General features: G+C 35.3%; 1 protein-coding gene across 3 annotated transcripts in view; it reads right to left on the reverse strand.

The window, feature by feature from the left end:
• The window catches only part of LOC140743546 (frequenin-2), a 315,634-nt gene that overhangs the window by 178,153 nt on the left and 112,638 nt on the right, over positions 1-24,843 (reverse strand). The window contains exon 1 of one of the 3 annotated variants that reach the window (XM_073074900.1): positions 2,437-2,548. The exons of 1 other annotated variant lie outside the window; for it this stretch is intronic. The gene's annotated coding sequence lies outside the window, so the exon portion shown is untranslated. Of the gene's footprint in view, positions 1-849; positions 906-2,436; positions 2,549-24,843 lie in introns of those variants that run through there. One more of the 3 variants, XM_073074899.1, reaches the window with a different exon arrangement.

Below are 24,843 nucleotides of genomic sequence, written 5' to 3' on the forward strand. Positions count from 1 at the left end.
AATATATAAGCTGCGTAATACCATTTAGCAGCAGCTGTCCAGCACCTCCTACTAAATCTTTGAGATGTTGTGGGGTTAAACCGTCCAGTACACCTGCGTAACCATTTTTAAAAGACATAATTGCAGCTAATACCTGTTTCGGTGTAGCCTGCAGTCGATCAACTTCATTGCTAAGAAATACAGGGGAGACATGAGTTAAAGCTGGCGGATGTTTCTCTAAAATGGCCGAAAGAGTAGCAAGTGAATCGGGAGCGATAACATCATTAGAAAAAGGACAGTCGCAGCTCCTTTCAAATCTCCTTCCGCTACTTTGTGTTCTACTTTTTTGAAAATATTGCTGTTATTGTGAGAGGTATTTGATTTAAATATGATATCATTATATTTTTTGAAGTGAACTGCGATTATCCTTCTTTGCATGTAAAATAACATATTAAAATGTCAGTAAATGTTCCCAGCTTTGCAAATAATTTTTATTTATTACCTACGTCTTTAATGTGTTTAAAGTATTTGCAACAGTAACCCCTGGGAATACGCTTAATAACTGGGATTGAACCCTTAAGGCGTCCAAGGGTTTTAACAAAATCCGTAGAAGTTTCAGCTTGTGAGTTTTCATGGGATTCAGGCTGACCGACATTTTTATGAGCTTTACCATAATGATCCCTCAACCCCCGATTACCTTTAAAATAGCGCGGCTGAGAACACAATTCACATTTAACCAACTTTTCACATAATGAGTTATCATATTGATTACAGGTATTTGCGCCTGAAGACAAAATAGAATTATTTTGCATCAAAAAGGACTAAATTATAACTTATATAAAACAATCTTTACAAAAACAGTATAACTACCTTTGAAAATATTTACATAGTAAAATAATCTTTAAAATAAACTATCTTGAGAAAACTTCAATACCATAGTTGCTTAGCAACGAAGTCATATTTATTATAGCCGATTGGCTGGTAGAAGGAGAATCGTCGCTATTGGTTTTTAAAATGTATTTTTGTTTTTTCTGATTGGCTCGTTTACAGATAAGAAGATTATCTATTGGTTTACAAGAGATGTGGTTGCCTGGTAACGTGTGGCGTCTTGAGGCGTCTGTAACTATGGTTTGTCAGGTTGCTATGTAATTATTCTTTTAAAATCTTGTTTTACTATCAAACTGTGTGGGTGACTCTCCAGTTATTTAATGGTTTGACGCATTTTTTAGAAGCTTAAGAAACTCAACAAAGTATTTTAAACGAGTTGCTCTTGACAACACGGCACAGCAACAACGGTAGACTCCGACAAATTCAAATCTTAACTTAACTTAAAATGTAGATAACATTTTCAAGTTTACAAGGGAAAGTGAATAAATATAAGAATACTATCATTATTCCTTTTTATAATCATGAACATAATATTAGTTTATGTTAAAAACATAGTAAAGACATACTTAATCATTTTTTATTTCTTTTAAAGCTTAATTTGATATTAATGTTGCAGGCAAATTGCTTAACATTACACAAACAACCTACTCTCTTTACTAAAGATACTAGGCTTACGACTAATACTCGTTATCGATTTAAGACATTTGTCTTGTTCTGCATATCATTCAGGATCATTTAATAAAAAGGCTAGGCTGTTAATTAAAAAAGAAAAGAAATATGAAAGTTTGGAAAATCCAAAAGTGCACGACTCATAATGCTCATTTAATTATCAAATATAAAAAAAAAAAAACTTAAGTCGTTCAAAATTAATTGCCGAAAAAACAGCTGTAGTAGGAAGAAGGTACTGCACAAGCGCCCCTGGTGGAATAAATGTACATAATATCTATAGATATACAGTCTTGTAGTTTTCGTTTTTTATTAATTGCAATTAAACGACACTGAATTAATTAATCATTCGCATTCAGTGACCTACAATCGTCGATTAGAATTTAAAAAAAAAAAAAAATAACTCAAATGATGGATTTTTTCACAAGTTACAGTGTTTTCAGGTTTCACACATGACGGACAGGAAAATTTTTTGACCTATTTTGGTGTTTTTTTCCAATTCTATTGCAGTAAATCAATTTTTAAAAAGTATGGAATTAATCTCCATTAAATTATCTCGACAATAGTATGCAAAATATCTTGATTCCGTGAACTATCAAGGCTATAATAATAAAAATAGCCGCCAAAATGAAGCGAAAAAAATTTTTCGATCGTAAAGCACTCTCTGATGCTTCGCGTCATGAGTCGTGCAAAAAACACTTTATACACTCACAGCCCCGCACAAGGATTCCCTGTGTCGTGGGTGCCATGGACACACACATAGTCAAATACACAAACAAGACCCAGAAACAGAAATTTAAATTCATCATTTAGATAACTGTCCGACACGAGGGTCGTCAAACACCTATTAGGCTTTGTTGTGACATTAATATTAGACTGGTATTAGTATAATTTCTTCATTACCTTAATGTAACCGGTTTGTGTCTGTCGTTAAATAAAAACAACCACACATGTACTCCATCACACTAAACACAATTTTGTTTCACATTCACTGTAACTATCCTTTTACGGTTTCCGATATCTGAAACGATGGAAAAATACTCTCTTTATTATTCGGTTATACAGTTTGTATTCAGATTCGCGAGCACTTCGCTGGCTTTATTTGCGTAGACAAATTGCGTGTAGCATCCACAGTAAACGGTGGAACATTCGCCACATAAAGCACACTAATCCCCAATTTAACATTCTTAATTTAAATTTGTGTTCGAATAATTTTAAACTCACTTTTTACTGTTATATGAAGTAATGTTATACTTACGTTTACGTTTAGTTACTGCATAATATTCTTCTTCGTTTAAATATTGTGAAATAAATAATCACTTGGTCAAAGATTTTCAACACGCGCGGCAAATCGCTAACAATCGCTATGCAATGCTATTAATGAAATGAGACGCCAATCATTTGATGGATATAGTTAATTGCATAATGTCAGCAATGAGCATCTTACACATATAACGCTAGCAGCAACTGTTGGTGCTATCAATGAATAATATCACCAAAATATAATCGCAAAGCAGTGATAGTCAGTGGTTGGAGCCCGATCGATCGAGGGTTTCCAGGTTCGAAAACGAGGCACCTTTTCGAAGTTATGTACGTATTAGAAATTAATTATCACTTGTTTAACATTGAAGGAAAACGTCGGATACCTGAGAGATCTTTAAAAAAGTTCCTAAATGTGTCTAAAGTCTACCAATTCGCACGTGGCTGGCTCGGTGGACTACGGCCTAATCCTGCTCAGTCTGAGAGGAGTACTTCTCCAGCAGTGAGATAGTAATGATTGACGACGATAGAACCGCAAAAGTTTACGACGCACTTGCAAATATATATATCCACTTATATAAATCTACTTAAGTATATAAACTTGAATTGTGATGCAAACACGTAGAACCATCAGGACAGATGATTAAGGGGACTTAGCTTTAATCGGCCTAGATATAAGTACCTACTTGAAAAACATAGACCTAATAAAAAAATGCTTTCTATTCTGACAGCCCCACACTAGGATTCTCTGAATCGTGGGTGCCATGGACATAAACACCCAGATCCAGAAACAGAACATAAACTGATCATTTAGATATCTGTCTGGCCGGGGGTCGAACCTGCGATCCTCTACGCATCAGACCGGTATGGTTACCGCGTCGCTATGCAGGTCGTCGAATAATTTTACGCTATCGGAATCCCTTGTATAATATTTCAAAATTTGTTCATATCTCGTCTACAACGTCGTACATAAACAGCAACTGAGTCAATATCTGAAGGTTTCTATTATTTGCATAGATAAGTATAGATATCTCACCGCCTTGTAATAGAAGGAAGTCATTTTGCTTGAATGGCTGACAAATTTGTCAGTCATTGTGTAATTTACGCGGAACAATGCCAACATGTCCAGTTAAGTGGTGCAAAAACACGAAATCGAAGAAAAAGTGCGGAGAAATATCGTTTCATTCGTAAATGATCTAAAAATTAAATTTTGTAAAATATTTTTGAAACAGGAAAATAGATGACAGTGACAATTTTAATTGTCAAAACTGCTTACATTTTCATGTTAGGAGTGAGAAATCTTTACTATGATTATGGTTTTTGTGACATTTCTTGCATACTAGGGATTCTTAAATTTGTATCTTTCGTAGGATAATTTTGAAAGTTTGAGTGTTTACAATGGGCAATACGGGGCATTATTGAATTTCATAAATAGATTGATTTTTAATAAAGGACGTAGGACAAACCGAACATTAATTAAACGATCTAATACCGAGAAGAGCATTAAGCTTAATCGTAGAAAACTTCGCAAAATTATGCTGTTATAGAAATTTTAACAGAATTCCAACATTTGGTACTTTTATTACAGAACTTCGTACACGTCAGCTACAATTTGGAATATTTCAGATGTATTAAACTAAGTTATCAAATTGTGGAAGGAATTTGTACTCCCGGCAAAATTTTGCAGGAAGTTTCGTAGATTATCTCGAAGCCGATTTAATCCGTAAGTAACTGGTATACCTATATAGTGGTATAGACTCATTAGGCCCTAGAAGGCCCTAGAAGTCGGCTATATGTAAGTACCGACAGTAGTGAATTTTTGTGAATGTTCATTGACGACTCGCGTGGAGGAGTGGTTACGATATCGCTCTGACGGCAGAGGGCTCTAGGTTCGATCCCCGGGCAGATAGCTAGATGATAAATTCAATTTTTTCTTCTGGGTCTAGGTGTTTGTGTATCCATTCGTTTATGTGTGTGTCCATGGAACCCACGATACAGAGAATCCTAGTGTGGGGCAGTGTGTGTAGAAAGAGTCCAATTTCTTTTTTATTCTTGGACCAAATTCTTAATCCTCAATGAAACACATAAAAAATGATTTAAAAAGCAAATGTAAATTTGGATATTTTTATCTCTTATGCCAACAATTTTCCTCATTCTTGCGGAAATAATCTCGGTTTTATCCTGTGAAATAAGTTATGATTTACCAACCACTCTCGTTCATATTTCGTCGTCAACTCATTACTGTTCCACTGATGAGCACGGGTCTCCTGTCAGAATGAGAAGGATTAGGCCGTAGTCTACAGGTTAGTTAATTGCGGTTTGGTAGACTTCACCCCTTGAGAACTTTTATAGGAGCTATCAGACATATCAGGATTCTTTTCGATATTCCTTCACCGTTTATGCCAGTAATGATTATTTTCCAATACGCAAGTAAGTTTGAAAAGCCGAAGCACGTGCCTAGAATACGAATCGGACTCACCGACTGAGTGGCCGAGTTTCTAAAGACTAGACCATCACTATCATGTTTGCAATCGCAAATACCATCTGAGTGCAGTTGGAAACTCCACTAGAAAGTTCCGACGGACAGTTTATTTAGGGGCGGATTTTTCGATGTTCCCTTTCAGAGGCTCTAACGCTGGGAGCACATTTGTATTCGGCACACGATTGCCCCTGGACGATAGATCCACAAAACTAATTCTTTCGCTACTATATATCAAACGTAATCGATAAAACGCCATGAGCTACAGTTTTTTAGATATTCATTAATTGTCTTAACGTGTCTAGTCAATTTACGTAGCTACGCTAATAATTATGTTATGTATAATTTTATTATTTAGTAGATTAGGATAAGTTGTGCTACAAAAATTTACGTGTCCTAGCCGACATTTTTCAAATCTAATTTTAATTTTCAAAACTTTAATTTCCACCTCCTGTTTCAATACTGTATATTCAACAATAACAATGTCATATATTTTATCTACTATATTTACTCTCAGTAAAGTTTCAGTGAGATACCATGAGCCTATAAGAACCCAAAATTGTATAGAAATATTGCCCGTTCAATATAATAAGATAGATTCGTATCAACATTCAATAAGGAAGAAGTTTTCTGTATTATATTTTCGGGTATTATTTGGCAATTTTATTCGTTTTCGATATTACTTTATTATCCGGAAAGTGCCTATTCTCAGTATGTACAACGATTTTCGATTTAAATAATGCGAGCATTAGTGAAATCATTTAGATTTTAAGGGTTCAGTACCCAAAGGGTAAAAACGGAACACATATTACTAAGCCTCGTCTGATTGTCCGTCTGCCACGGGGTTCTATCTCTTGAAACGTAATATCGTAACGTAACGTAAAACGTAAAAATCAAGTGTATATGACACTTGATTTTTTACCCGACTGCCAAGGAAGGGTTATGTTTTTCGCGCGTATCTTGTATGTTTGTCTTTCTTTATTTGATAGGATCTAACAAACGGCTTGATGAATTTCGACGGTGAAGGTGTCATTATATTCGTCTCAATGACCTGAGTGCCCCTACATAGGCGTTAGAAAAAAATCAAAATGGAGGATTATTTTCGCGAAATAGTAACACATTTTAAAAAAAGTTAACCGGACCTATCGAGTAGGGTATCAAAATACAAAAAATCAAAAGGAAATTACACATACATTTTATCTATACCTGCTATAATAATATTATAAAGAGGAAAACTTTGTTTGTTTGCTTGATTGTAATGAATAGGCTCAAAAACTACTAGACCGATTTTAAAAATTCTTTCACCATTCGAAAGCTACATTATCCACGAGTAACATAGGGTATATTTTATATGAAATATATTTGATAAATAGATTTTGAGGCGGTACAAAGTTGAGATGACTGTCTGACTAAATGAGTAGTGTTGCTGTGCCACAGATCAATGCAAACGGAAACTGCTGAACTTTAGAATGCTGGAGTTTTACTTATAGGTTCTTTATGTAGCGTAAATGAGCACTACAAGGATAAAATAAATAATAGTTTAAAAAAACTAAAAAAATACACTTTTTATAGAAAATCCAACTAAAAAATAGAAAATATTTTTTTTAAAATTTGAATTAAGAATAGTGTAAATAAGATAAAATATTTTTTATTGTAAAAAAGCGTGGGGTGCATGGTGTCAATAGTTATAAATATTTTATTGATAGATATTGAGTAGAAGGATTATCATTTTGATAATATCTTAAAAAGCACCCCACGCTTTTTTTACAATAAAAAATATTTTTATCTTATTTACACTATTCTTAATTAAAATTTAAAAAAAAATATTTTCTATTTTTTAGTTGGATTTTCTATAAAAAGTGTATTTTTTAGTTTTTTTAAACTATTATTTATTTTTCATTTTTCGATCGAATTTTTTATAAAAGCGTAGTTTTTAGTTTTTTTTAACTATTATTTATTTTTCATTTTTTAGTGATTATTTTAGCGATTATTTTAACGATTATTACGTAGCGTATTATCAAGTTTATCTTTCGAATCAGCATCAGCACCTTTGCTTAGCAGTGCAAAAATGAATATTGGGTCATTGTTTAACACAGCTGTATGAAGTGGTGTTTTACATCTGTGTTTATTTTTATTGTTAACGTGAAAATCCCAGAGTTGTTGAATGACATCCGAATTGCCAATGCTAACTGCTTTCTTTCATAATTTATACCATATCCCAGGTCCTCTATCTTGGATAAAAGTAATCACGGAGGTCAGGTCAGGTCAGGTCAGGTCAGGTCAGGTCAGGTCAGGTCAGGTTAGGTCAGGTCAGATCAGGTTAGATTAGGTTAGGTTAGGTGATCGGCGCGCCTGGTAGATTCCTTTATTGGTCTTAACGCAGACCTTCCGGGTCTCAGGAAAACAAAAATCGCTGATCCTGATTATCCTAGTAAGGATAACGGGTCAGAATGTTAAAAATATTGAATTGTCATCGGTCCTTAATAAGTATGCCAAATTTCGAGTTAATCCGACGTTTTGAAGGGGGTTAAAATCGTGTTCAAAGATTCCGTTACATACTAACATACTAACATACCAACATACCAACATACATACGTCTTAAGCTAATAAAAGCGTATTAATAGGCTAATATTGTTTTAACATCTTTTGATTTTGAAGCTGATACAAACTATGAAACTTTGTATTTGGCTTTCTGGATAAAAAGAATACTTGTTTACAGAGTACTTATAACGGCAACCATAATAAGAAAAAAATATTAAAAATAAATAAAGGCTATACAATTTATAGTACTATAATGTCATAGGTAGACAGCTCAAATGTCCAATGCATTTACTTTAATAGCTGCTATAATAATAAGTACAAAAAATAAAAGCAAAGTCAAGTTTGGTGACTTGCATTTGGCCAATAATTATTCGACTTTTGCTTTTACTTGAAACATTATAACTCAATTAGCTTTTATGAATAAAAGTTCCTAAATCACATCAATCATGTCCCATGAAACGCACAACCACCGTTCGCTAATTCGTAAGCGATTTATAAATTTAATAGTCTTCTACTTGATGGGTGATCCTCGTAGACGCCTAATGATAGGAGAATAGGGTATATGACTATAGAGAAAATATCAATAAAATTGCTTAAAAGTATTTTTATAAGTCAATTAAGCTCACAAATTGTTTAAAAGTATGTGTGATCTTTTTAATAAATCAATAATGATGTAATTCAATGTTTATTTTCGACCACAACATATACTGAGCAAACATATACATATGTGACAACAAATACAAAAAAGATGAAAAAAAAAGTGTGTGTGTGTCAGCTACGACGCACGATTGGAGTTTACTCCTTACGAACGATAATTATGATATATATCGAATAGAAAATAATACGCAGGCGCGCAACACACACGTACAAACATACGCACACATTCAACTCTCAGACTGGAGGTAGTGAACTATACAGTGAGACTACGAAGTATAGCGCAAACGGAGACCCCGAGAATGAGATACGCTGTGTAATGTATTCCATCTCATTCTTTTACACGTTCAATCCTACAGATATATATGTTTGTCTCTTTCTACGTTACGCCTCAACTTTTCGTGTTACACTTGATTTTACTCCTCATAAAATTTCCGTACCGGGCCTTATAACTCAAATCGTTTCTTAAGGAGTAAACTCCAAAAATTGGAGGACTCCAAATAAGAAACAGCCATTTTTCGACGACTTTATTTGTTATACCGTGATAGGTAGATAGTTCAAATTTTCACAATGCATGTAATTCTTGGCTGCTATTATAACAAACACTAAAAATGGTACGGTACCCTCCGGGTGCGAGTTCAACTTGCACTTGGCCAATTATTAAAATGCACGAGTATAATATGATAGTAACGCAGATTTAGATATTTTATCAGATATCGATATTTTAGACCTTCCATGTAAATATAGATATTTATGACAATTATTTTATTAACTTGCAATCCTACAATTAATTAATGAACTTCAATCCTGCCCATCAATGAAATATAAAAAGGGTTGTATCCTACAAAATATCTTCCAAGTACTTACTATTAGCTCTAACTTATGTTAAAAGTCAGGACTTGAAACACGACCGGAGCCAATCTACAGAATAAATGAGCGAACTTAATCTCGACAACAAGAAGAAGATGTATCGCGTCTGCAGATTCTGTTTTAAGGTCAGCTGTCATGTTAAAAAATACGCTTTCTACACTCACACCCCACACTAGTATTCCTCGTGTCGTGGATGATATTGATACACACTAAGATGAACCACAAAGATGGTATGTATGGTTAGACTCCGGCGGCACCACCACCACACCTAATTCTGCCTATGAACAGTAATGTTAAGCGCTGCTGGCATTGCAGTGTTCCTCAATGATAGCGGCACATCTGTGGTATATCTCGGGTACGAATATCTAATCCTATCTTGGGTTGATTACGGTTGTGGGCCGCAGTAGCCACTTACTATCAGGTGGACTGCATGTTTGTCTGCTATTCCCATATTATAAAAAAAAACGCCTAGACAATGATGGTAGATCAAATCTAAATTCATCATTAGAAATGTCAGGCCGGAAATCGTACTCAGATCGGTATACCGCTCCGCCAGGGGGAAAAGGTACTTTTTTCATACGGTAAGCTGTTTCAATTTTAAAATGGTAGAACCCTTTGTGGTGCGACTCCGAAAGCACCACCGCCACACATATGTTAGAGAGGTTATCTATTCTACACGTTTTTTTAAAGTTATGGTATAGAAGACACATTTATCTGAGGCATTCCAACTTAGTCCTCAGGGATAGAAACACTTCTACGAGCAACCTCAGGTAGGAATCTAATGGCGACCATAGCCACTTATCATCAGGTGGCCTGCATGCTCCTTTGTTGTTAAATATTATAAATGAGTTTACACATTCACGCGCAGTGACAAATACAACGATTATGTTGAGTTTTCGAAAATATTTATACAGCGAGCGCTTAGTAGGAAAGTTTTATTTCCCGGAATGTTTATTGTTGAAGGATTCTAAGAGCTCCACGTCCTAGTGGTTAGCTACATGAGAAATTCATAGCACGTTTCACGCTTCACTGTATCAGAGAAACAAACGCAGCATCACTTATCCGAATTGTATTTTTATTTCCGTATACGATGTAATGTATCCGGTTAAAGTATTTATTTATCTGAAATTTAAACGCTAGTGAACATAAACACTTTCTACACAAACACCCAGCCCCAGAAGAGATATCTAAATTCATCATTCAGATATCTGTCTAACCTGGGATCGAACCCGGAACTCTTTGCGCGTCAGACTGGTATGTTGACCGCGCTGCCACGTGAGTCGTTAGATCAGGTCAAATTTGTTTTTGAAAATTAATTAAGCATTGAGAAAATCGCTTATACATGAATCGTCGTCGTCGATAACTGTCCGACTGTGCACGGTTCTCCTTTCAAAATGAGAATGATTAGGTCATAGTCCACCGCACTGGTCGAGTGCGTATTGGTATTGTTAGAGTTCACATACATTTAAGACGCTACTTTCTTCACCGTTAAAACAAGTAATAATAATTGATAAAATGTACATAACACTGCAAAATTAGAGGTGCGTATAGTCCGCACCAAACTGCTAGTTCGCTCTGAAGTTGCTGCGAGCAGGTGTCATACGATTTGTTATGGTGACGCGATTCATTTCTATATTCAGAGCAGTCTTTCATTTTTACGCGGACTATACCTGACATTATTATTTGTTATACATATTAGTATCCGTTATCATAACAGCCGTTAAGTACAAATTTAAACTATCTGTTCCGATCGTTATATCCCCCTTCCCCCCGTATCCCCCCCCCGAGTATCCCCCTTTTATTATTAACATTTTTTTTATAATATAGGAGTAGCAGACGAGCATGCAGTCCACCTGATTGTAAGTAGCTACTGCCGCCCATGGACATCTGTAATCAACCCCTGATAGTATTAGATATTCCTACCTGAGGTCGGCCACAGATGCGCCGCTACTCCTGAGGACTAAGCTGGAACGCCTCGGAAAAGTCCCTTACCATATCCTTCAAATCGGAACACAGCAGCGCCTAACATTGCTGTTATTAGGTAGAAATAGGTGTGGCGGTGGTGCCGCCGGAGTCGAACCACAAAGGGTTCTACCACCTTCAAATTCAATTCATACTAATTGGTTCAATTGATAGTAATGTAGTATTTACTAAGAAAATTTTGAACTAAAGTGTGTATTCGAATCCCGGTATTATTCTTAGTATTTTGTTGTTATATCGAAAATATAAACACATACTGTTTAATTGTATAACAATCAGCGGAGGCTTAGTAATCGGAACCCGATTTACCTACTCTTTGAGTGGTTTCGGCTCAGACCTCTAAAACAATGCAAAAGTACGAATCCAAGTTAAAACGTTAAACACCATTTAACCCACAGTGGGATTTGTCTTAAATATATATTTTCGTAAAGACTTACCGTTGCTCCAACTTGAATTTAATGAACCGGAAAGTTCAAATAATTTCGATAGTGCGCGAGTGCCAGCTTTGAAGTAAACCGCAGTTATAATGCCTTAATCTTTACAAAAGAGACCTTTTCGGATTATACAGTTCCCATTTCAGAGGTTTAGTGATTACTAAAATGTTGTGACTTATTCGAATAGAAATTATTGTTCCCGTCAATTTATGGGCTTGTCTTATATTACCTATATTATATGTTATAAATATTAATATTAAAAGTAGTCGGGTTAATTAGGAACTTAGGGTAGAGATATTTTAATTGGAAAATATTAAAAAAATATTAATCTTGAGCGGATGAATATTCTCAAAAGTGGATTTACTTCAGGGAGGTTCGGCAAGGTCCTCTATGCACAAAAAACGTGTGTAGGTATAATATAAGGTAGGCGCAATTCTGGGAGCCCCAAACAGAGGTCCCAGAAAGATAGACAGGGGATCTCGTAGCTCCATTCTATACAATTACCATGAGTTTTCAAAACATCCCACAATTTTACTTTACGTTTACTCAATCCATTATTCTGTTCCGTTTGCTTTGTAGACTGGGTAAACGTAACAATAAGTGATCAAGTCGTTTCGTCTACCTCACATCTTCGTAAAAAAGAGAGACAAAACGTAAAGTGCCATTTGTCAATTTAGACATTTAATGTTACGTTACTGACACTATAGTGCTGATCCAATCCGCTAGGGGCGCTGATTGGAAATTGTATGGACAAATACGTAAACAAATACCAAAACAGTCATATTTGTCAAAACGTAAAATCTCATGGTAAGGGTACTTGGTCCCGTTACTACAAGGATTTATATTATAACTTTGTAAATAATGATAAAAAACTTCAATCATAAAATATGAAACAAAAATAACATCAATTCATAATTAAACCGTGTTAAACTCTTTACTAAGTGAGTTATAATTTATAAGTAACACTCCTAACTTAATAGTAATTATTACATTAAATGCCGAGTTAGCGCTGAAAAAACATCTCCGTTTAAAAGCCTCGGTATGCATTTCCAGTTAGGAGCTTAAGTAAATTACGTTAATGAGTTGTCGCGACTTTATTATTTAAAACCTCCCCTGGGCATCTCCTGTCCGAGGGAATTATGGAAATGTGAGTTAAATGATATTTTATTTGACATTTAAAGAAGACCACGTTAATCTTTAGTCGTGTATAACATCGCCATTAATGTTTCTGATCTACATAATTTAGTTAGTGATTTTAAAGAGATTAAGCGGATTAGAATAACGGCGAAAGGAAGCGAAATGAGAGAATAAATGTGAATTTATTAGTGGTTCGTTTTTAGTGTGGTCGGCTTCTGGCTTACGTGTAATTTATATCCAGTTTTTAGATGTTTTCCCGTAATGAGATGGAAGATGAACCAAAATAGTAATATAATAATGAAGTGTGGTTCATGTGTAACAAGTATACAAGTATTTTTGAAGGTGGTAGAACTCTTTGTGATTCGACGGCGGCACTACCGCCACACCTATTTCTACCTAATAACAGCAATGTTAGACGCTGCTGTGTTCCGGTTTGAAGGTTGTGGTAAGGGAGACATACTTTTTCGATGCGTTCCAGCTTAGTCCTCAGGAGTAGCGGCGCATCTGTGGCCGACCTCAGGTACGAATATCTAATCCTATCTGGGGTTCATTACAGATGTCTATGGGCGGCAGTAGCCAATTACCATCAGGTAGACTGTATGCTCGTCTGCTACTCCTATAATATAAAAAAATAATACTCGACCTTTACGTGTGGATAAATAGATCAACATTATTTACTGAGTTTAAGTAAGGAATTTTTATCAATAAGATGGTTGCTCACTTGCTTAGAGTCTTTATTTTAAGAGATACTCAAAGAAACTTACAATAAGAAGGACGAATGTCTACAACAGCGCCTCATAGTTCCTCAATCGATGTCTTAGAAATGGCTAGTAAGTATCGCAAGTTTCAGAAAAGAATAAAAATAACATTTATCATCAATACTAATCCAGAAAATAATTATACATATATATTTTTTCGTGTATGATGTAATGAAGCTGATAGTGCGATATATTATGGTGATATGAAATGCTTTTTTAGATACGTAGAATCATAATATGTACACTATTTTACCAGCTACCAATATTGTAACAAACTGTTGAGCTCCCAGCGTAAATTGGACCAAACAGCTACTAAGAGTGAATATTTGCCACAGAGAAGCATCAAATGAAATGAGGAAGTTGCGAAATGAGGTCGGAAGAAGGCACAAGTAAAAAATAACGAAGTAAGCGCATTATTACGATTCGGTGCTCCAGAACTACTAAGATAAAAGAAACGCTCAGACTACAACCATGGTGAGTTTGATGGTCCTTTATTAAACAAAACAAAATAAACTATTGGAGTTGCTTCGATATGATACAATTCTTAAAAAGACTTGTGCAAAAAACCCTTTTCTTTTTCAAAATTAGCGGCGATATCTAGAAAATCATCAAACAATCACGACTTAGAGAAACTCACAAGATACTCCCATCAAATAGGATGAGTGACCTAAAGAATACTAGAAAAAATCGCTAGAAGCCATGACCTAAAATGGGAATAACATACTCGTAAATTAAGAAGCACACGTAATTCCTCGATCAGGTGGACCTTAAGAAGGCAGCGGTAAACTGTTGGATGAAGAAGATACAGATGCAGTTGGAGTGCCACATATTAGGGGAGGCATAGACCTCCCCTAACTCAGGTCCGCGGAACAGTGCTGCTAATGTAGCCGTGGTTCCCACAAAGGGTCCTGAGGAACATCGTGGTGTTTTAGCCGGCAGGAGTCCGGCATATCTTCTCTGCTGCCCTCGCGGCTAAGAAGATCCCATCACGGGTTTCCTCACAAAAAAGGCCTTCCCTAACTGGATACAGGACCTCCAAAGGCCGTTGACAGAAGATTGAAGAGGTACAGGTGCACTATGGCCAGTGAATGTGCCAGGATAAATATTATAGCCGTCTGATGAAAAATAAAAGTTTTGTTTCACTGCGTTGATAAATCCTTTCAGTTAACATAAACTCACCAGACAGATTTGCGAGTAAAGCGGAGCTTCTTGAATTTATCTTGTTCCTGCATTTTATTGTACAAAACTCTTGAAAGGTAATTCTTTATCCCTTCACTTAGCATTTCTTGAATTTATGTGGTTTTAGCTTTAAAATATGTTTAGTAAAGATTTCGTTTTTAGTTGTTAGAAGTAGCATACGATTCCAGAAGTGTAGGTCGCAGCCCATCTGATCGTAAGTGATTACTGCCGCCCGTGGACATCTATATTCAACCACGGATATGTTGTAAGAACCCGAGGGCGTGGAAGAAGCGTTAACGTTCCCCTAGGGAAGAGCATATCTGGGGTAACACGTCCAGAGACCTTCTGTTGCGTTAAAGATCTTAAAGTACTGGAGTACACCACACTGAGTACCCTCACCGAGAGCATTTTAGTGTATTAGGTGGCACTAGAGAATGAAAAATTTCCCTTTATCAACAAATTAGGTCTGTCACAACACGTGAGTTAAGCTTGAAACATATTCGTTTTAAAATATTTCGGCTACAAAATTCTTCGACGAGATTATCGGGTGTTCAACCCAGCTGTCTTATTAATCGATCACTCGCCAACAGTTCATTACTTGGACCGTCTTTAACGAACGAGACTTTGGACAATCTTATCTGAACTGAACGCCTGTCGTGATAAAAGCAGGCTTAGCAAAATGAAACCTTTTTTTCGCCGCAGTTATTTTGCGGACAGTAATTTGGGGCTTACTGTAATTTTTAGTGCGGGCTTAATAATTATTTTTACAAGGTTAATCTAAGGTAGATTATGGATATTTGCTCTAAGTGAAATTAGTTTCACTTTTTCTACTTCTAATAAGATAAACTTTAATACCTTTTACGAATATATTTCTAGCCATACACATAAGTGTTTAACTTAGGCAGGTAACACGCGAGCGACAGCCGTAGTCGACAATCGGGACAATCGACGACAATCGTTGATGGTTGCTGATAGGGTATGACAGTTGACGACGGTCGTCGATCGTGTATTAGCTTCCTAAGTTGTAAAATGCTCATGTTTTATATTTTAAAACCATAGACTACGTCGACAACTTAGAATCAGATCTTCATTTAGAAATACCACATTACAGTAGCTTAATATTCAAAACGTTGTATCACTAAAATATAAATTATAAATACAATATAAAAGAATGAATAATAATGTTAATAGTTTAAAAACTAAAAACCACGCTAAAATCGCACAAGGAAAATCGTTAATCCTGATTCCTGACGATCTTGATGAGGAGAATGGAATAAAATTATTAAAATCGTATATTGTCATCGGTTCTTGATAATTGTTCAAAATTTTAAATTAATCGGACCGTTCAAAGTGGGGGAAAATCGAGTTCAAAGATTCCGTTACATACATACATACAACACAAGCTAATAAAAGCGTGGTAAAAATAATAAAATAATTTTAATGAAATCCACATGTGCCTAAAAATTAAGCTTACAATTAGAGTTTAATTAATGTTGGTTACCCTTCATTGTAGAAGCAATTTCGCGAAACAATTAATTAAATAGAACTGACAGTGTGTGTACCTGAAATGTGGAAGTTTGTCGTGGAATTAAGACGGCTGCCAGCAAACAACTAGCGACAGATGTTCCCAAACTTGTCTTGAGATTTAGGGCATTGCTATCCAATTATAACTAGAAACTTACAAATAGGTTGCTTTAAATAAGCTACTTTGAGATTCAGCGACACTCCATTACTGTAGTAGTGGTTTAGGTCATTGGTAGACTTCACAGGTTTATGATAACTTTTTTAGGGTTTCGTACCCAAAGGGTAAAAACGGAACCCTTTTACTAGGCCTCTGTTGTCTGTCCGTCCGTCTTCCTAAACTATAATAGGTAGACACTTGAAATATAAACCTAGTCTGCGGCCGCTTTACAACAAATATTAAAGATTAGTTTTATTTTTAAGCTATTTTTCGTCGTTTTTCGCTTTATCTATTGTAAATGCATTGTAAAGATGGCTGCTATAAAGAATATAAAAAAATATGAAATTTTGTGAAACGGAACCCTCTGTATGCGATAACAACTCGCACTTGGCCATTTATTAACTATTTCACGCTACCACATCAGGGAGTTCAACTTGTTTCTTACACCGGTAAAGTAGCGGAAAGGGTAGTTTGTTAAAGTTATACTTTAATTTGAATAAAGAGCCGCATGTTATTCATAGGGAAAGTTGTTAGACACGTAGCCGTGTGGTAACTTAAGATGACTTTAACATCCTATGTACTATGTACATTTATATTACTTACTTATAAATAAATAATGAAATAAGTTTTTATACAACCAAAGATGCATAGGCTAAATAACGGACTGTGTCAAGATTTGAAACTAATTGACGACCCGCGAGGAGGCGCGGTCATGTCTCAGGTCGGATGCGCAAAGGGTTCTGGCTTCGTTCTCCGACCAGATGTAGGTGACACGTGCTTATCCCCTGCCTGTCGTAAGAGGCGACTAAAAGGGGCTTCCGGGGTTGCGGGCGGCAAGAGTGAGAGTTCAAACCGTCCAGCAAGCGACCCCGGGAAGGACAGCGGTATGTGTCGCATATCGCTGTAATCACCAGGGGATGTGAGAGGAGCGTAAGTTGGTCCCCCCAGGGCAGAGCCCGATAGAAGGGCATCGCGTTAGGACGACTCCTGTTGTGTTCCGTTGGAGATCCCGGAGTTCTCCACCAAACGCTGAGGACGGCCACCTTTTTTGGGGTTTAGTGCAGTAAAAATCGGTATAAGACGGTTAATGTGTCATTATATTCGTCTCAATGACCCGAGTGTCCTTAGATAGGTGCTAAAAAATAAATTCAAAATGGTGGATTTTTGGCGCGAAAGAGTAACATATTTAAAAAAAAAGTTAACCAAACCTATCGAGTAGGGTATTAAAATAAAGGAAATCAAAAGGAAATTACACATACCAACTTGTTTTGAAACTTATTTATTGCTGTGGTTATCTTACTAAGTGGTTGTCCAACTAAACTAATATTCGATCCAAATTGTCAATGATTTATACAGTATTGTATTGTTACATCAGCACTAACCCAGAAAATATACGCTTAGAACGCGATATGTTAGCTATTATAAGCCCTCGTGAACTAGGACAAAAACAAGACTTATCTACTGGTCCAAGTTTTGGATCTATATATGACTTTAGTAAACAAGTTTTGATCATAATCCAGGCCTCAGTTGGCCTGAGTCCCATTTCCGTCCACGCTAAGTCGTATCTGGACTACTTAAGTTGTTAGTAGTAGTTGTTGTTAGAAGACCTATAAGTTAAAAATCAGAGGCACTCTTACATTTAACCTAAAAATGTATGTAGGACACGTGATTAATTTACATTTTTATGTCATTTCATAATTGTTATTTGAGTAATATCCCTTTTTTTAGGGTTCAGTGCTGAAAGAGTAAAAACGGAACCGAGTTACTGCCTGTCTGTATATCCGTCTGCCCGTCTGTAACAATTCTATCATAAAATAAAAAATATTTTTTGTGGTTCTATCTTGAAAATAAATGGGGGTTACCATACAAGAATAGCTGTTTTTCGGCGTCGACAGTTCAAATTTTCACAATGCGTTATGCGTTCACTTCTGTCGCTATGATAACAAATAATAAAAATAAATAAAAGTTCTGTAACAGACTTTTTATAGTACCAAGTGGGTTTTAAAAAACTCTTAAAACGCTATACGTAATAGTCAGTTAAATGTGAAATGACAAACCGTATGAGTGTTGATCATTATTTTTCTGAGACATCATATGATTACCTTTTAGAGTAATGTTAAATTGTACGAACTAAAATATAAAAAGAATTTTCATTTATTGTTTCTTAGGCACAAGCAATTTTGAATAAAATTTGATATCATCAGTCATATCGGTTTAACAGATATCAGTTACGGGCGGAATTCATATGGCTGCATATAAAATCTGCTGTTTTACTACGCTTTTATTAACTCTGTATGTATCTAGGTATGTATGTGTGTAACGGAATATTTGAACTCGATTTTCACCCACATTGAACGGTCAGTTTAATTTTAAAACTTTGAACAATTATCAAACACAGATTACAATACACGATTTTAATAATTTTGTTCCATTGGTCTTATCGGGATCGTCAGGATTGATGATTTCGAGTCGGTGTTCGAGGTAGGTGGCGCCACGGATATATAGTACGGATTTAATCATAACTAATTAGCCAAATCATGCTGATATTGATCTACAAAGTTAGCACCGAGTCGCTAGATGGCGGGATAAAGTTCATGGAAACTTTTGCAATATTTTTTTTAGTTTAGTTTGACTATAAAAGCGTATTTTTAATTTTTATTAACTTCAATTTACTTCTACTAATGACTCTTTCATTTTTTGTATTATTTTTTCGAAACCACGTTATTGTTTGTTTGTGAAATTCGAATTTCCTGCCATTTTTAAATTCTACTTGCATGAAAGATCTATCAGAATTGATTCAGTCGTTTCCTAGTTCTTACAACAAGCAATCAGATAATAAAAAAATAAGTACAAAATATCAAAAACAAATAACTCAAATGCCTAAGAATGTAGCCTATACCACTTAGACGAACCCAACGACATCTCATATGTCAAATGCCCGTTATTAATAGGATTGACGTTTAATAATTTCTTCATGCTATAATCATAGATGAGTAAAGATACTTCGCCGGCTTGAAATTGCATGAAGCCACAAATCGCTTATTTTAGTAAGTTCCTTTTTTGAATCCTTGACAAATAAAATCATTTTTAGAGAAAATTTACGAATAAATAACTAATTTACGTAATAATTACGTAATTAATAAATAATTATTTCAAATATTTTAGGGACATTTTAGCACGGAGACGTGGCAAAACTTTTTTACGCAACTATTTCAATTCTCAAAACTGGGTACATTTTCTTGTTAGGCGTGATTAATCTTTACTAATCTATGGCTATAATAGATATCGTCACTTCAGCCGTTTGGGCTGTAGAGCGTAATGAGACAAGAAGATACGCTTTACATTCCGCAAACAGAAAAAAATAATAGAATAGTGGTTGAGTTGTGGAACTGGAGAAATTACGCTATAAATACGAGTATTTCCTTTATACATTCTTATTGCTGTAATGTGTTCTTTATGGCCCAGACAGTAGTTCTGATAGATTAGTTCTGTAATATCTCACAAAGTGAAATTAAACTTTTCACTGTGCAATTAGGCAAATTGAGGTCACTAATTCGCCAAGAAAGTAGGGTAACTATGTAGATGTCCAAAATGGTTACATATACTATATTCTTTACTATTTATAAATTTAGGACCAGTATGGTTCAACTCGATTATCCCGCCATATTTATTTATTATATGCCACTGTGTTTTGATCAGTCGGTTTAATTCTAAACTTTAAACAATTATTAAAAATCGAAGGCAATGCACGAATTTAATAATTTTGTATCGTTGTCCTCATCAGGATCATTAGGATTAAAGATGTTCGAGCCTTAGATAATATTATAGCAAAGTTACTAGATTACAACAATTATTACTTTTTACTTTGATTAACAATAATAGCGTGGTTTTCGTTTTTATATAACAATGTTATTCTTGTTAACAATATAATTAGTTTTTAGAAACAAAATTTCAACAAGTACGAGTATTTCATCTACTTCCATTATCTCATTGTTTGCTTCGCCTATTTAATAAAACAAGTAAATAAAACTTGATTTTGTAAAGTTTTCATTAAAGACTTGCTCATTAATTCATACAGCTTTGTTCAGTATCGGATAGCCGCAGGTGGTTTTGGTAACTGTGAAGTATTTTTAGGCTAAGTTTAGGCTGTAAATTAAAGGTGCCTATACAATTTTTCACAACTTAGTTTTGTTCGTTTTGAAGTAGATAGCCTTATTTTGATCACGAGGAGAAACCTTCAAAAGATACCCTACGACGTGGGAGTGTCGCCAGGTTATGTGTTTTTTTTTACCTCAACGCTTGTTGGAGAACTCCGGGATCTTTGACAGAACATAACCGGAGTCCTCCAAGCGTGATGTCCCGATCGGGCTTTGCCCTGGGGGAGCAGTTTTACGACGTTATGCGACCACACAACCTGCCGTCCTACCCGGGGACGCTTGCTGGAAGGTTCGAGCTCCCACTCTTGCCGTCCGCATTCCTGGAAGCATTCTTTTAGTCGCCTTTTACGACAGGCAGGGGATACCGTAGCCCAATTCTATTCCCGGGACTACAGAAACTGAAGTATATAGATACCCTAGTGGTTGAAACGTGCCCTCTTAATAGGGAGATTCGAGATTGAAACAGACATTTGATTTTACAAAGTCATGTCTAGAAATTAATTATCAATTGCTTTGTGTGCAAATGTTGTGTGTGTGTGAAATAAAACAAGACGAAACAATAAAAAAGTTCATAACTTAATTTCAATGTATGAATATTAAATAAAAAAAAGACTATGTAAATTCTATTCATTAATTTGCACCAATATACCGTTACATATTTTTGTAGTCAAAAACTTATTTAAAGTAGCTTATATCATTTGATTCATGCTGTGATTTTGAATGCTCTCTCGAGGTCCCACGAGCTGACCACAAAATATTTCTTTCATTTTTCATTACCGTCTTCCCTAGCGTTTCATTATCATTTTATATCTCAACGTTAATTAAAAATCACGAGCAAGATGAGTCAAAACCGACCTCTGCTGGGACGGCTGTTCTATTTTATATGGAATACATTTTTAAGGTTCCGTTACTAATGGGCAAAAACGGAACTTTAATGAGTGACTGTCCGTTTGTCTGTCCATTATTGTAACACTGCTGGGCATAAGTCTCCTCCTTAGAATGAGAAGAATTTAGGCTAAAAGTTTATTAAATGCGGATTGATATACGGCAATTTGGAATATAAAACTCTAAAATATCCTACATTTTCTGACGATATTAAATAATTAAATTAGTTAACAATATGCATATTCTGAATAAAATTAAAAGTAATACTAACTTTATTAATTATGATTCTTTACTCACATTTATAGATTTAAAAATTGGTAGCAAATAGTAGAATACCTACCGTACCCTTTGAGAGATCTTTCTTTGACATAGCCTGAACGTACTGTATGATTCACATACTCCACATATTCCCACCCTACAGATTTCGGCTGTAAATGTATTCAGAGAACTTGAAAAGACGCGAGAATTGAAATAAGAGATGAACGGAGCATATTTACCAAGAAACACGCATACAAGCTGCGCTACAATAAAAGACCTTCGGATACTTCAAAGCTTGAGCCTTTGACAGTAAAATTGAAAGATACTGCATCGCCTTCGAATTGAATGAAGTCACAAAAGGATGATCTTATCATTATTGCTTGAGTTCTTGACAAATAAAAATATTTTTAGAGAAAAATTAGGTTTAAATAAGGCTGAGTCTATTAATACAGGTACTGTACGAATAATTTATAATTATTAATACGGGTACTGGACAAACAATTTATTATTATCCGATTCGAACCGGTAGATTTTGAGAAATCTCAAAAAAAAAAAACTACAAAAAAAAAACCTAACCTAACCTAACCTAACCTAACCAATTGAATAAATGTACGAATAAATATAATTAAAAAAAAATTGAATTTGTCACATTGTTTAAAGAAAAAAAAATTGAATAAATGTACGAATAAATATATTTAAAAAAAAAATGAATATTTAAATGTACGAATAAATATAACTTATTAGTCCAGTACCTGTACAAATAGTCACATTGTTTAAATAATGCTACGTAATTTACGTGACAAATAAATAAAGCAAACATTTTAGGAACATTATAGAACGGTGCTTGGCAACATTTTAGTTACGCAAAAATTTCAATTCTCAAAACTGGTTACACTTTCTTGTTAGGAGTGATCAATCTAGGTATTTTACTCATCTAAGGCTGGAACCACTAAGCTGTGGATTTCGCAAACAATATGAAATGGACAAGAATATTACTTTTCTCAGTTTCTTCATACCAAGTTATGATGTTTCTCCTTTTAAATCTTAAATTTTGAAAAGTGAGCTTCAAATGCTTAGGAGATAATTGAATCGTGCCTTAAATATATGAGAAACGAATCGTGTCTCAAATATACGAGGTAGAAAAGCTTTGCTCTGCCCTTCAAAAAGGTTATATATATATTTTTTAAATATAAATAGCAGAAGAGCATGAAGTCCACCTGATAGTAAGTGGCTACTGCCGCCCACATACATGTAATCCGTAATCAACTCCTAAGATTTCTACATGTGGTCGGCCACAGATGGACTGCTACTGATGAGGAATAAGCTCGGAAAAATATGTCTCCTATACCACATCCTTCAAACCAGAACACAGCAGCGCCTAACCACAGACCTGGGGCCTACCACCATCTTTTAAAAACCATCATAGTTCAGGAAAGTTTTATTTCCTCATTAAAACAGTAAAATATTCCGTCATACACAGTTGAACAAACATAAACCCTTATAATTTTTTCCCTTATCTATTGTATAAAACCAACTAGCTTAGCTAGTTAGCAGTGATAGCCTAGTGGTTAAGAAACGCGGCCTCTCGATCGAGGGGTCCGAGGTTCACATCCCAGGCACGCACCTCTGATTTTCAAATTTATGTGCGCATTAGAAATTAATTATCACTTGCTTAAACGGTGAAGGAAAACATCGTGAGGAAACCTGCATACCTGAGAGATTTATAAAAAAAAAAAACTCAACGGTATGTGAAGTCTACCAATACGCACTTGGCCAGCGCGGTGGACTATGGCCTAATCCTTCTCATTATGAGAGGAGACCCGTGCCCGGCAGTGGGACAGTAATGGGTTGATTATGATGATGATGATGAAAACCAACTAAAATTGTCATATGTTGCTTAAAAAGTTAAATTTCCTGCAAAAAAAGGAAAAGTATGACAAAAATAATATTGTTTTAAGAGATGGTAGTAACCCCCCTGTATTTGTTTTGTGCGCCTAACACTGCTGTTAAGTTTAATAAATGTTAAATTTCCAATATCACTATCACATAACTTGTATTTGAATCTCCCCAAGTAAGCTGAAACATCCCTGATTCTGAAAGGAAATAGTAAAAATAGCCCGAGAAGTTGTAAAGAATGAACCAAATGAACCCGGAAGTTGTAAGTACTTCACTACTGAGTTCCTGACTGGTGTGAACAAAGTAATAAGACTAACTCTCATCCGGAAAATTACACTCTTTGTGCTACAAAAAGCTTTATTATTATTATTTTTAATATGGAAGTAGCAGATGAACATGCAGTCCACGTGATGGTAAGTGGCTACTGCTGCTTACGGATATATGTAATCAACCCATATAGGATTACATATTCCTAACTGAGGTCGGTCCCAGATGCGGCGCTACCCTTGAGGACTAAACTGGAACGCGCCGGAATATTATATATATCTTAACAAACCCTTCAAACTAGAACACAGCTGCGCTTAATACTGCTGTTATTAGGCAGTAAGGTGTGCTGGTGGTGCCGCCGGAGTCGAACCACAAAGAGTTCTACCATCTTCAAAATAAATATATAATGTTCTATAAAGATTATTACAAGCAAGGAATACTCTGCCATACGCACCTCGAATATTGTGAGGACACCCGTGCCCAGCAGTGGAACAATAATGAGTTGACAACGTTTTGTAAGTATTAAGACATTCTAACTTAATTCTCAAGGATGGTAACAGTAGAAACCCATCTATGAAAAAATTAACATTGGATTCGGAATAACCATTATACATATACATGGATACTAAATCCAAAAGTTGGAAAAAATGGATGGCAATTAGCCATAGTAACTAATAATTAAATAAACGGCGTTTTTTATCAATTCTATCACATAAATAACTTTTGACATTTAGTATTAGACAAATTAATATTCCATTATCCATCATAGTACATTATTTAGATTCTCTTTTCTGACGACGACCTCTCTCTATTCTTGTGACAAATTTTAGGTTGATTGAGCAAGATATCAAAGAGATAGGGCTTCAAAAACAAA

The sequence above is a fragment of the Epargyreus clarus genome, unplaced genomic scaffold (assembly GCF_041222505.1).
Source record: "Epargyreus clarus isolate Ecla_fem2 unplaced genomic scaffold, WU_Ecla_fem_2.2 ptg000007l, whole genome shotgun sequence".
Taxonomy (NCBI): Eukaryota; Metazoa; Arthropoda; class Insecta; order Lepidoptera; family Hesperiidae; genus Epargyreus; species Epargyreus clarus.